General features: G+C 46.4%; 1 non-coding gene across 1 annotated transcript; it reads left to right on the top strand.

Moving 5' to 3' along the window:
• Nucleotides 1-1,749: 1,749 nt before the first annotated feature.
• Nucleotides 1,750-1,940, top strand: LOC125456703 (U2 spliceosomal RNA). The gene has a single exon (XR_009446106.1). It is a non-coding gene; the product is annotated as a U2 spliceosomal RNA (small nuclear RNA).
• The last annotated feature ends 11,289 nt before the right edge of the window (nt 1,941-13,229 follow it).

Genomic DNA, 13,229 nt, shown 5'->3' with positions numbered 1-13,229 from the left:
GGGTGACCTCTCCTTTCCTGTTTCTAACCTCAGCCAATACTACCTCAGTAGACGAGTCCTCGTCAAACATCCCTTCTGCCACCGTAATACTGTCCTTGACTAACAGTGCCACATCTCCCCCTCTTCTATCACTTTCCCTGATCTTACTGAAAGATCTAAACCTGGAACCTCCCTGCTCTATCCATGTCCCCAAAATGGCCACAACATCGAAGTCCCAGGTACCAATCCATGCTGCAAATTCACCCACCTTATCCCGGATGCTCCTGCCGTTGAAGTAGACACACGTCAAACCACCTTCCTGCCGGCCGGTACACTCCTGCGATCTTGAAACCTTATTCATGACCTCACTACTCTCAACCTCCTGTGCACTGGAGCTACAATTCAGGTTCCCATCCCCCTGCTGAATAAGTTTAAACCCTGCCGAAGAGCATTAGCAAATCTCCACTCCACAACCAACTGCCCCCGCCTCCCCCCGCCAGCATATTGGTATCCCTCAGGTTCAGGTGTAGACCATCCTGTTTGTCGAGGTCCCACCTACCCCAGAATGAGCCCCAATTATCCAGGTGCACCCCCCTCATTCACAAATCTAAAAACAGTGTCCACATCTTCATGTCTAGTGCTTTGCGTGTGGGCAAATACCACGTGCAGAAATGCTCCTCTCAGACTAATTGATATCCTCCCTCCTGCCACGTGTTCAACTGCTCTCTCTCCCTATTCCTTGCCTCGCTAGCACCTGGCACAGGTAACAAACCAGAGATAACAACTGAAGGGTCTAGGAGGTGTTTGCACATTCTCCCGTGTCTATGTGGGCTACCGCCAGGTGATCTGTTATTTTCTCCCCACGTCCAAAGAAGCGCAGATTAGCTGGATTGACCATTGTATTTAGGGACGTGTAGGCTAGGTGGATGCCATGATGGATACGGGGAGAGTGTGGGATGCTGTTCGGAGGATTGTGGCAGAATCAATTTGCTTAATTGGTCTCTGGCTGCACCGCAGGGATTCCTGTCTAAGTGTCACATTTCATCGAGGAGGTGTCCTAGGTGTGAGCATCTTCAGCGAGTGGTTCGAATATGCAGTGCACTGCCTGAGAGGGTGCCGGAGGCAGATTGAATTGTGGCTTCCATAAGAGTCGGGTAATGATCTGAAGAGAGAACGTTTGCTGCAGGGAAAAGGCAGGGCGAGCGGGAGTAGGGAAGTTGCTCGCTCGGAGAGCTGATGCAGACACGACAGGCTGACTGTGTCATTCAGATTAAAAAACGAAAGAGCTGCGGATGTCGTAAATCAGGAAACAGAACAGAAATTGCTGGAAGAGCTGAGCAGGCGTGGCAGCATCTGTGAAGGAAAAAAAACAGAATGAATGTTTCGAGTCCAGTGACCCTTCCTCAGAACTGGTTCTTCGTTTGAATGTTTCACTCTATGCGCGCACTTAAACACAGCTGGCTGCTGCCTTATCACTGACGCCCTGCCAGCCACGTGATAAGTGACGGTGGCTCAGCCCTGATCCATCTGATTGGTGAAATTCCTACGATCTACATGACTATGAAGCGGCGGCTGACTGACAAGGGCGGGGTGGGCGTTTGGGGGGGGAAAGCAACTGATGTAAGGTGATCTTGGCTCTAGGTAGAAATCCCAGGAGGACGGCAGGAATAGTGATCTGTCAGCAGTGAAGTACAAGCCTTTGAAGATAATCAAGCTGATTGAAAAGACAGAGGGCAAACGGGACTTGAGGCAGTCCGCGCTGTTGTAGGTATCGCTTCTCGGCCTTTTGGCTAAGATCAAGTGTAGTATCTGTTCTTATCAGTTTAATATCTGATACGTCCCTTATCTGGGGACCATATATTAAATTGATTTTTGGAGCAGGGAGATGGAATAGGGGCTTGCTCCGTCCACTCCACGCATCGACCTGGTATTGCAGTATTTCCAGGAACGGTGCACCCCCCATTCACAAATCTTAAAAACAGAGTGTTCACATATCCATGTCCACTGTTTCGCATGCGAGCAAGTACCGTGTACAGAAGTGCTCTCCTCAGACTAATTGGTGTTTACGTTCCCAGCAAGAAAGCAGCCATCCTGCAGCAGCTTCCGTTCCTGCTGGCTGTGTCCACGCCGGTCATTCCGCCAACCATCCCTGTAGCCACGTGTTCAACTGCTCTCTCCCTAATCCTCGCCTCGCTAGCACGTGGCACAGGTAACAAACTAGAGATGACAACTGTTTGTTCTACCTCTCAGCTTCCACCCCAGCTCCTTGAATTTCTGCCTTACATCGCCATCCCTTTTCCTATCTATGTCGTTGATGCCTGTGTGGACCACGACTTGGGGCTGCTTCCCCCCCTCCTCCTCAAGGATCCCAAAAACACAATCCGAGACATCACAGACCCTGGCATATGGGACTCAACACACCAACTGTGAGTCTCTGTCATTCCCACAGAATCTCCTATTTGTCCCCCGAACTATGGACTCTCCTCCTCTCCCCCACTTCCCTTCTGAGCAACAGGGACAGACTCTGTGCCAACCTGTGCTTACCCCTGGTAAGTAACCCACCCCCCGCCCCCCCACCAACATTATCCAAAACGGTATACTTGTCATTGAGGGGAACAGCCACAGGGATCCCTGCACTGTCTGCCTGTTCCCTTTTTGTCCCCTGAGTGTAACTGAGATGTGACTACCTCCCTGTAACTCCTCTCAGCCTCCCAAATGATCCGAAGTTCATCCAGCTCCAGATCCCTAACGTGGTTTGCGAGGAGCTGGAGTTGGGTGCACTTCCTGCCGAAGAAGTCAGTGGGCACATTAGTGGCGACCCTTACCTCGCCCCATTCTATAGGAGGAGCATGCAACTGCCCTAACATCCATTCCCACTGTTCCTAGTGAAAAGGTCAGAAATCACACTATGCCTGGCTATGGTCCAACAGATTTATTTGAAATCGCAAGTTTTTGAAGTCTCACTCGTTCAGGTGTGGAAGAAGGAGCCTGACTCTGAAAGTTTTTGCCTTCAAATAAACCTGATGGACAATAACCTGGTGTCATGTGATTTTGGATCTTGATCACCCAAGTCCAACGCCAGCACCTCCACTTCATAGTGAAAATATTCAAGTACACGAGCATGGATTTCTTGCTGCAATTATTCAGGGCCTTTGTAAGACCACACTGGGAACCATACAGTGAAGAAGGAGATAGCTAGGACGGCAGATGCTGGAAGTATCAACGTGGTGAAGCTACCAAACGGGACTACTTGCACGCCAGACAGCATAAGCAGCAAGTGACAGACGGTACAACATAATTTCACAACCAATGGATCAGATCTAAGCTCTGTAGTCCTGCCACATCGCTCATGAATGGTGGTTAACAACCGAACAACTCACTTAGGGGAGGGGGGCTCCACAAATATCTCCACTCTTGTCACTGATGCTAATCTTTAGCCAATCGTGATATCAAGAAACAGCTGGAAATGGTGGACACAAAGGCTCTGGGACCTAACAACATTCCAGCAATACAACTGAAGACTTGTGCTCCGTCCATTCATGTACGCTCTGCTTGTCGTAAACCAGCCAATCTTCTATCCGTGCAAGCTGTTAACTACAACGCCTTGAGCTTCTTCTTAGTCCTATAACTTTTCATGAAGCACATTGTTGAATGTTTTCTGAAACTTCAAGAACAGTACATCAGCCTGGTCCCCTTTATGCAAAACACATATTACCCCTTGAATGAGTCAAAGAACAAAGAAAATTAAAGCACAGCAACAGGCCCTTCGGCCCTCCAAGCCTGAGCCGATCCAGAACCTCTGTCCAAACCTGTCATCTATTTTCTAACGGTCTGTGTCCATTTGCTCCCTGCCCATCCATGTACCTGTCCAAATATATCTTAAAAGTCACTATCGTGTCTGCCTCTACCACCTCCACTGGCAACGCGTTCCCGGCACCCACCACCCTCTGCGTAAAGAACTTTCCACGCATATCTCCCATAAACTTTCCTCCTCTCACTTTGATCTCATGACCCCTAGTAATCGAGTCCCCCACTCTGGGGAAAAAGCTTCTTGCTATCCACCCTGACTATACCCCTCATGATTTTGTAGACCTCAATCATGTCCCCCCTCAATCTCCATCTTCCTAGTGAAAATAGGCAGCCCCACCCTGGGGAGAAGACCATGTCTATTTACCCTATCCATGCCTCTCATGATTTCATAAACTTCAATATGGTTATCCCTCAGCCTCTGATGCTCCAAGGAGAATAGACCTAGTCTATTCAATCGCTCCCTGGCAAACCTGGTAAATCTTTTTCAAGTGAACCCTTTCAAGTTTAACAACATCCTTCCTATAGCCGGGAGACCAGAATTGCACACGGTATTCCAAAAGTGGCGCACAAAAATGTCCTGCACAGCTGCAACGTGTCCTCCCAACTCCTTCACCCAATGCACTGACCAATAAAGGCAAGCATACCAAACTTCCCTGGACTGACCTATCCCCTCCCTACCTCCCCACCTATATTCTCTCCACCTATCTTCTTTACTCTCCATCTTCGGTCCGCCTCCCCCTCTCTCCCTATTTATTCCAGTTCCCTCTCCCCATCCCCCTCTCTGATGAAGGGTCTAGGCCCGAAACGTCAGCTTTTGTGCTCCTGAGATGCTGCTTGGCCTGCTGTGTTCATCCAGCCTCACATTTTATTATCTTGGAATTCTCCAGCATCTGCAGTTCCCATTTATCTCTCATACCAAACGCCTTCTTCACTGTCCTGTCTACCTGTGACTCCACTTAGAGTGAAGTACGTAGTTCCTTCAAAGGTCTCCTTGTTCAACAATACTCCACAGGACCTTCCCATTACCTGGATAAGTCCTATCCTGGTTTGCCTTTCCAACAGGCAGCATCACACATTGGTAAATTGATCAGACACGATTTCCCTTTCACACAATCACACTGACTCTTCCCAATGATGTTTAATTATTCTGAGGGCTCTGCGTTAGCGTTTGGGTTAGTCAAAAAATTGCATCCCACTAACCAACGCCAAGTTTCACACAGATTACTCTCTGGTTGGTTTGACATTGTACTGAAGGACGTGGCCATAGAAATAGCAGATGCATTTATTATCACTGTACAAAATTCTGTAGATTCTGGAACAGTGTCAGCAGCTTGGAGGGCCAAAATGTAATCCCAATTTTGAGAAAAGGAGAGAGGGAGAAAACAAAGAATTACAGGCCAATTAGCCTAGCGTCAGTAGAATTGCTGGAGTCTGTCATAAAGAACATGATAACAGGGCACTTAGAGAATCAGACAAAGTCAACGTGAATTTATGAAAGGAAAATCTTATTTGACGAAGATACTGGAGTTTATTGAGGATATCACTTGTAGAATTGACAAGAGAAAAAAAATAGATGTGGTGCATTTGAATTTGCAGGCAGCTTTTTAATGAAGTCCAAATAAGAAGTTATTGTACAAAATCAAAGCAGATAGAATTGATGGTAATATTCTGGTATGGTTCGAGAGTTGCTCGACAGGCAGGAAACAAAGAGCAGAAACAAATGGGTCTTTTATAGAGTAGAAGGTGGTGATGGGTATGGTACCGTGGGGAATCAGTCCCAGCTATACACAACCTATCAACAACTTGATAAGGAAATCAAATGAAATATTTCAAAGTTTGCTGACATCACAACACTAGGTGGGAATCAGAGAAATCAGGAGGATGTATAGAGCCTTCAAGCAAATTAGACAAGTTGATAGAGTAGGAAAATACATGGTTGCTGGAGTATGACATGGATAAGTATGAAGTTGCCAACTTCAGTAGGATAAACAGAATGACAGAACTGTAAGCTTTCCCAATCTATCATCATTTAATAATGTACAAAGGGACGTGGGCATCTTTGTTCACTGGTCACTGAAAGGTGCAGCAACCAATTAGCAGGGAAAATTGTATAATGGCCTTCATTGCAAAAAAGCTGCGAGTACAGGATTTCTTCCTGCAGTTACACAGGACCTTGGTGAGAGCACACCTGGCCTAGCGTGCAGTTTTGCTCTCCCTACTTAAGAAAGGATACACTCGCTGAAGAGGGAGTGCAGTGAAAGCTCACCAGATGAATCCTGGGATGACAGGTTGGTCCTATGAGGAGAGATTGGGCTGACTATTCACTGGAGTTTAGAACAATGAAGGGGGCAATCTCTTAGCACAGACACAGTTCTGATAGGGCTGGACAGACTGGATGCCAGGCTAATGACTCGCCTGTTCTAGAACAGGGGATGATGGTTTTATAATGCAGGATAGACTGTTTAGGAATGGGATGATAGAAATTTCTTGTATTGCAGAAAATCACCAAAGCTCCTTCCAAAGCCATGACCAAAATATCCCCGATTTTGTGATTCCTCTTTTCTCTTTAAAATTGATGGTGAAACCATCACAAATAGCGATCGTCTCTTGTAAGTGTTGTAGGTGCAAACAAGAACCGTGGAAATGTCAGCTGCACAGGAATTGCCTTGAAACACATGGAAAAGTCAGAGAAAGGTAAATGTTTGTGCAACTCGGAATGCTGGAAAAACTCAACAGCTCTGGCAGTATCTGTGGAGATAGGAACAGAGTTAACATTTCGAATCTTCTTCAGAATTGTATTTACGCCTTGGAAGCAGTGGTTTGCAAGAAAGACTGGATTTTGTGGGATGCAACCAAGATTGGAAAGTAAAGAATTTAACTGCATTCATTTAGAATCCCAAAGTTCATATTCCCTGCCTTGGTCAATATTACACACACACACACAAATTGCTCATAAAAAGATAGAAAAGAGGAGGAAGCCATTCAGCCCCACGAGACTGCTCTGTCATTCTTCACGATCATGGCTGATCATCCAACTGCTTTCTCCCCATAACCTTTGATCCCACTCACCCCAAGTGCTATATCTAGTCACCTCTTGAATTCCACAGGCTCATCACTCTTTGGGTGAAGAAATGTCTCCTCACCTCCATCCCAAATGGTCTACCCTGAATCCTCATACTGTTACCTCTGGCTCTGGACACACTCACCATCAAGAAAATCCAGTCCTGTTAGAATTTTATAAGTCTCTATGAGATCCCCCCCACTTCATTCGTCTGAACTCCAGTGAAAACAATCCCAACCCAGTCAATCTCTCCTCATACATTAGACCCACTATCCCCGGAATCAGCACGGTAAACCTTCACCGCCCTCCCTCGAGAGCAAGGACATCCTTCCTCAGAAAAGGAGACCAAAACTGCACACAATATTCCAGGTGTGGCCGCACCAAGGCCCCGTATAACTGCAACTGCACATCCCTGTTGCTGTACTCGAAACCTCTCCCAGTGAAGGCCAACATTCATAGAACATAAAACAATACAGCGCAGAACAGGCCCTTGGGCCCTTGATCTTGCACCGACCTGTGAACTAATCTAAGCCCCTCCCCCTACACTATCCCATCATTATCTATATGCTTATCCAAGGACTGTTTAAATGCCCCTAATGTGGCTGAGTCAACTAACATTTGCCTTCTTTACCGCCGGCTGCACCTGCATGCTTACCTTCAGCGACTGGTGCACAAGGACACCCAGCTCCCACTGCACACTCCCCTCTCCCAATTTACAGCCTTTCAGCTAGGAATCTGTCTTCTTGCTTTTGCTTCCAAAGTGAAACAAAATAATAAAAGGTCAATACTGACTCTCTCCAAAATCACCATTAAAGAGTTTGTTCCACTAACATTCATGGCTTAACTGAGAGGCTTAAAGGCAACAAGTATCATTTCAAGCCTCATATTTGACAAAAATGTCAAAGCAAACTCTTTCCAAAACTTACAGGATTTTTGATGTTGTTAAGAAGTGTGCCCTGGGACTCTCAGAACAACTGCTACATGTAAAAACACTCAATGCCTGCCCATCTGAATCCAATCCACAAACAGAATTTGCCAACCATTCACCAGACAAAACCCAAACCATGACGGACAGAAACCCAATCCACTCACTCGTAATATTCAAGCTCCCATCTGCAAACAAACTGGTTTTGTCGGTCTCTCCCCGACTTTTTCTCCCATGCCTGAGCCAGGCTATCTTGTCCTTCTTCATTGCACTCTGTTGTAACCTTTCCCTTGGCTTTAAGTAGCAGCTGCTGTTGTTCACACTGCTGAGCCATTCAGGGCAAAATGTTCAAGCTCATTGAGTACGTACTGGGTCTGCATAGCTATCCAATAAATCCCACTGCCCCATTCTAACACAGAAATAAAGGACTGAATGATCTACCTCAGTGCTGTATAATTCTATGATAATAGGATCAATGTAAATATAGAGGTGACAGATGAATTTTCTTCATGGGGTTATATTTGCTCCTCATATCTCAACAGATGTTGATGATCTTTCATACTTAGAATCGGGGCAAAATGGGTCATTTTCTCCCTTTACAAAGCTTCTTCCAGGTTATCTGACTAAGCCATGCATGAGCAGGATATAAAAAGCACTTTGTCTGAGAGAGCTTGCTTTAAAAGAATCCACAAATCAGTGAAAACGATCCAAGCACCTAGCTCTGTGAAGAAGCTGACTCAGGGAGCTGCTGTTTCACATGATTGTTCTGGATCACACCTACAATCACAGCAGCAGGTTTATCATAGCTCGTCCCTATGGTTACAGATAAAAAATTCCACCTACACAGCAAACCCCAGGGCACTGTGAGCAGAGACAAGAAAATGAAAATGATAACAAAGTGTGAAGCTGGATGAACACAGCAGGCCAAGCAGCATCAGAGGAGCAGGAAGGCTGACGTTTCAGGCCTAGACTCTTTATCAGAAAATCAGGGGTTAGGCCTGAAATGTCAGCCTTCCTGCTTCTATGACGCTGCTTGGCCTGCTGTGTTCATCCAGCTCTACACCTTGTTATCTCACTAGGTACAGCTCAGGTTTATGCAGAAATGAGGGAATGTAAACTGATTCTGTTTGATTAGAGCTGCCTATTTAAAGCAGCTTTGCACAACACAACATGACAATGTCTGAAATGCTCCGAAAAATTGACAGACCCTCAAATATTGGCCTATTGCATTTGCTCTGGCTCTTTGAAAGAGACATTCAAATTGTTTGAAGGAATATGATGGGACTGAGTGTATGTCATCTCTGACTCCAGTTTCGGCAGTTCTTACTATCTTGACTGAGTGTACGCGAGATAACAAGGTGTAGAGCTAGATGCACACAACAGGCCAAGCAGCATCATAGGAGCAGGAAGGCTGATGTTTTGGGCCTAGGCCCTTCATCAGAAAATCAGGGTCTAGGCCCGAAACGTCAGCCTTCCTGCTCCAATGCTGCTGCTGCTTGGCCTGCTGTGTTCATCCAGCTCTACACTGTTATCTCGGATTCTCCAGCATCTGCAGTTCCTGTTATCTTGGACTAAGTGTACTGTCTGGTTTACCTTGGCCCTGTGACCTCTGCCTCAGCTAGCAATGCCTTTCTGTGCAGTTTGCAGCCACTACTAAACACACATTTCTTGATGCAGAGGGTTGGTGCAGGCTTGATAGGCCAAGTGGCTTTTTTTCTGCACTGTGCGGATTCTACAACCCTGTGACCTCATATTGCAGGGAAGGCCGTTGATGAAGCAGCTGAAGATTGGTTGGGCCGCGGACAATACTCTAAGCAACTCCTGCAGAGACGTCCTGGAGCAGAGATGACTGACCTCCAACAACCAAAATATTATAAGACGTAGCAGCAGAATTTGGCTGCTTTGGCCCATTGTGTCTGCTCCACTATTCAATCATGGCTGATATATTTCTCAATCCCATTCTCTGGCCTTCTCCCCATAACCCTTGATCCCCTCCCCTGTCAAGAACCTATCTACCTCTGTTTTAAATACACTTAATGACTTGGCCTCCATAGCCTTCTGTGGCAGTGATATTTATAGATTAACCATCCTCTGGCTGAAGAAGTTCCTCATCTCCGTTCTGGAGGTTCATCCCTTCATGCTAAGCCCTTGCCCTAGGGTCCTAGTATCTCATCTTCTCCAAATCTACCTATCCAAATCTCTCAGTACTCCGTAAGTTTCAATCAGATCAAACAACACCAGAGTCGGTGTTGGGTCCACTGCTGTTCATCCTTTTTATTAATGACCTGGATGAGGGCGTAGAAGGATGGGTTAATAAATTTGCAGACGACACTAAGGTCGGTGGAGTTGTGGATAGTGATGAAGGATGCTTGTGGAGAGTGACGAAGGATGCTGGAGGTTGCAGAGAGACATAGATAAGCTGCAGAGCTGGGCTGAGAGGTGGCAAATGGAGTTTCATGCAGACAAGTGTGAGGTGATGCACTTTGGTAGGAGTATGAGTCAGAGGATGAGATACAGAGGGTGACAAATAGAGTGGCAGAAACAGAAGGTGAGCAACTGAGCATGAGAAACAGTGTCAGAAAGAGAGGTTCATAAACAGCGGGTCAGAAGGATAGGATGAGAAACAGAATATGTCTCATCCTCTGTTTGTGCCAATGTGACAGAAACAGAGGATCCAAACAGAAGATGAGAAACAGAGGATCAGAAACAAAGGATGAGAAACTGAGTGGTAGAAACTAGTGAGGAGAAACAGATTGGAATAAAAGATGTGGAGAAACAGAGTAACAGAAACAGGGGATGAGAAACAGAGGGGCTGAGATGGAGAATGAGAAACAGTGACAGAAACATGGTGAGAAGCAGGGGGCAGAAACATAATATTAGAAACAGGGATGAACAACAGAGGGACAGAAACAGAGTGAGAAGGAGAGAACAAGAAACAGATCCAGAAAGAGAGGATGACAAACAGAGGATGAGAAGTGGGGTTGGGAGTGGGGCACAGAAACAGTGGATAAGGAACAGAGGGACAGAAACAGAGGATAAGTAATAGATAATGTGAAACAGAGGCTGAAGCGGATGGTAGGTCACGGAGGGGCAGAAAAAAACAGGATCAGAAATAGTGAATCAGAAACTGAGGGGCAGAAACAGGATGAGAAACAGACGTGCAGAAATTGAGGATGAGAAACAGAGGGATAGAAACAGGATGAAAAATAGACAGGCAGACACAGCAGATGAGAAGCAGTTTGGCAGGAGTAGAGGGGCAGAAGCAGTAGATGAAAAGCAGAGGGGCAGAAACAGATGGAGAAAGAGTGGATGAGAAGGAAAGAATGAGGAATGGGGATGATGAACAGAGTAGCAGAAACTGAGGATGAGAAACAGAGGTTCTGAAACAGTACGAGAAGCACTGGGGAAGAAAGAGAGTTGGAAACAGAGGAGCAGTAACAGTGAGGCATAAGCAGCAGTACAGAAAAAGATGGATAGAAAGAGTGGATGAGGAGCAGAGGGGCAGAAACAGTGGATGAGAAATGTTGGGATAGAAACACAATATCAGAAACAGTGAATGAGAAACAGAGATTCAGAAACCAAAGATGAGAAACAGAGTATGACAAACAGTGAGGCAGAAACAGAGGATGAGAAACGGAGGATAAGAAGCAGAGGATGAGAAATGATGGGCAGAAACAGCGGATGAGAAGTAGTGGGGAAGACACAGAGGGGTGGAAACAGTGGTTGATAAATAACAGATCAGAAAGAAGGGCACAAACAAGGGGCAGAAACAGATGGAGAAAGAAAGGATGAGATGAAGAGAATGAGAAACAGAGGACGAGAAAGAGAGATGTAGATAAACAGAGGGGCAGAAACAGAAAATGAGAAACAGCTGGGTAGAAACATGGGGTCCCCAGCACCTCCCCACAGCCCGATGGTACCTTCCCCTGTAACCGGCAAGGGTGTAACACCTGCCATTTACCTCTTCCCTCCCCAGTAACCAAGGGCCCAAACATACCCTCCAGGTGAAGCAACACTTCACCTGCACTTCCCAGAATCTAGTCTATTGCACTCGCTGCTCACAGTGTGGTCTCCTCTACATTGGAGAAACGAAGCATGGACTCGGCGACTGCTTCACAGAACATCTACGTTCTGCTTGCAAAAAAGACCCTGAACTATCTGTTGCCTGCCACTTCAATGCACCACCCTGTTCCCTGGCCAACATCTGTCTCTGGCTTGCCACAGCGTTCCAGCGAAACCCAACGCAAGCTGGAGAAACAACCTCATTTTTTGCTTGGGGACCCTACAGCCCTCCGGACAGAATATTGAGTTCAATAATTTTTGGGCCTAAACTCTCCCATGTCCCAGCCCCCTACTCTACACACCAGGCCTTGTCACCACATAGCCTGCCACTACACACACCCTGTTGTTAGTCACTAACAGCCCCTATTAACAACTATTCACCCTCCCAGCCTGATTGTTAGCAACTCCTTTGTCTGTCCAACTGTCTTTCTCTCTCTTTGGGCTTTATCCTATCGTTTACTCCCTACCCCACCCAATTCCCTATATTCTGCAAATAAACTGACGTTTTTCCAGCCACTAAGAGTTCTGAGGAAGGGTCACCGAACCTTTGGGTGGAATGGTGGCTCAGTGGGTAGCACTGCAGCCTCACAGCACCAAGGACAGGGGTTCAATTCCTGCCTCGGGCGACTGTGGAATTTGCACATTCTCCCCATGGCTGCGTGGGTTTCCTCCGGGTGCTCCAGTTTCCTCCCACAGTCTAGAGTTGTACAGGCTAGGTGGATCAGCCATGCTAAATTGCCCGTAGTGTTCAGGGTTGTGTGGGTTTTTAAGGGATGGGTCTGGGTGGGATGCTGCAAGGGGCGGTGTGGACTTGTTGGGCCAAAGGGCCTGTTTCCACACTGTAGGGAATCTAATAAAAAAAACCTGAAATGTTAACTCTGTTTTCTCCTTCACAGATGCTGCCAGATCTGCTGAGGTTTTCCAGCAACTTAGTTTTTGTTCCTGATTTACAGCATCCACAGTTGTTTTGGTTTTTATTTTGAAGAAGAACAGACGATGAGGAACAGAGCATCAGCAACAGATGATGTGAAATACAGACTGAGAAACAGCGTGGCAGAAACGGAAGAAGGAAAGCAGTGTGGCCACAACAGAGGATGAGTAATATAGTGGCTGAAACAAAGGTTAGAACACAGAACATTACAGTGCAGAACAGGCCCTTCAGCCCTTGATGCTGCGCCGACCTGGGAAACCAACCTGAAGCCCATCTAACCTACAGTATTCCATTATCATCCATATGTTTATCCAATTACCATTTAAATGCCCTTAAAGTTGGCGAGTCTGCTACTGTTGCAGGCAGGGCATTCCATACCTTTACTACTCTGAGTAAAGAACCTACCTCTGACATCGGTCCTATATCTATTACCCCTCAATTTAAAGCTATATACCTTTGTG

Source organism: Stegostoma tigrinum, chromosome 8, assembly GCF_030684315.1.
Source record: "Stegostoma tigrinum isolate sSteTig4 chromosome 8, sSteTig4.hap1, whole genome shotgun sequence".
In the NCBI taxonomy this organism is placed as follows: domain Eukaryota; kingdom Metazoa; phylum Chordata; class Chondrichthyes; order Orectolobiformes; family Stegostomatidae; genus Stegostoma; species Stegostoma tigrinum.
Note: the sequence above shows the minus strand (reverse complement) of the source record. Positions and strands in the feature narration are given on the sequence as shown.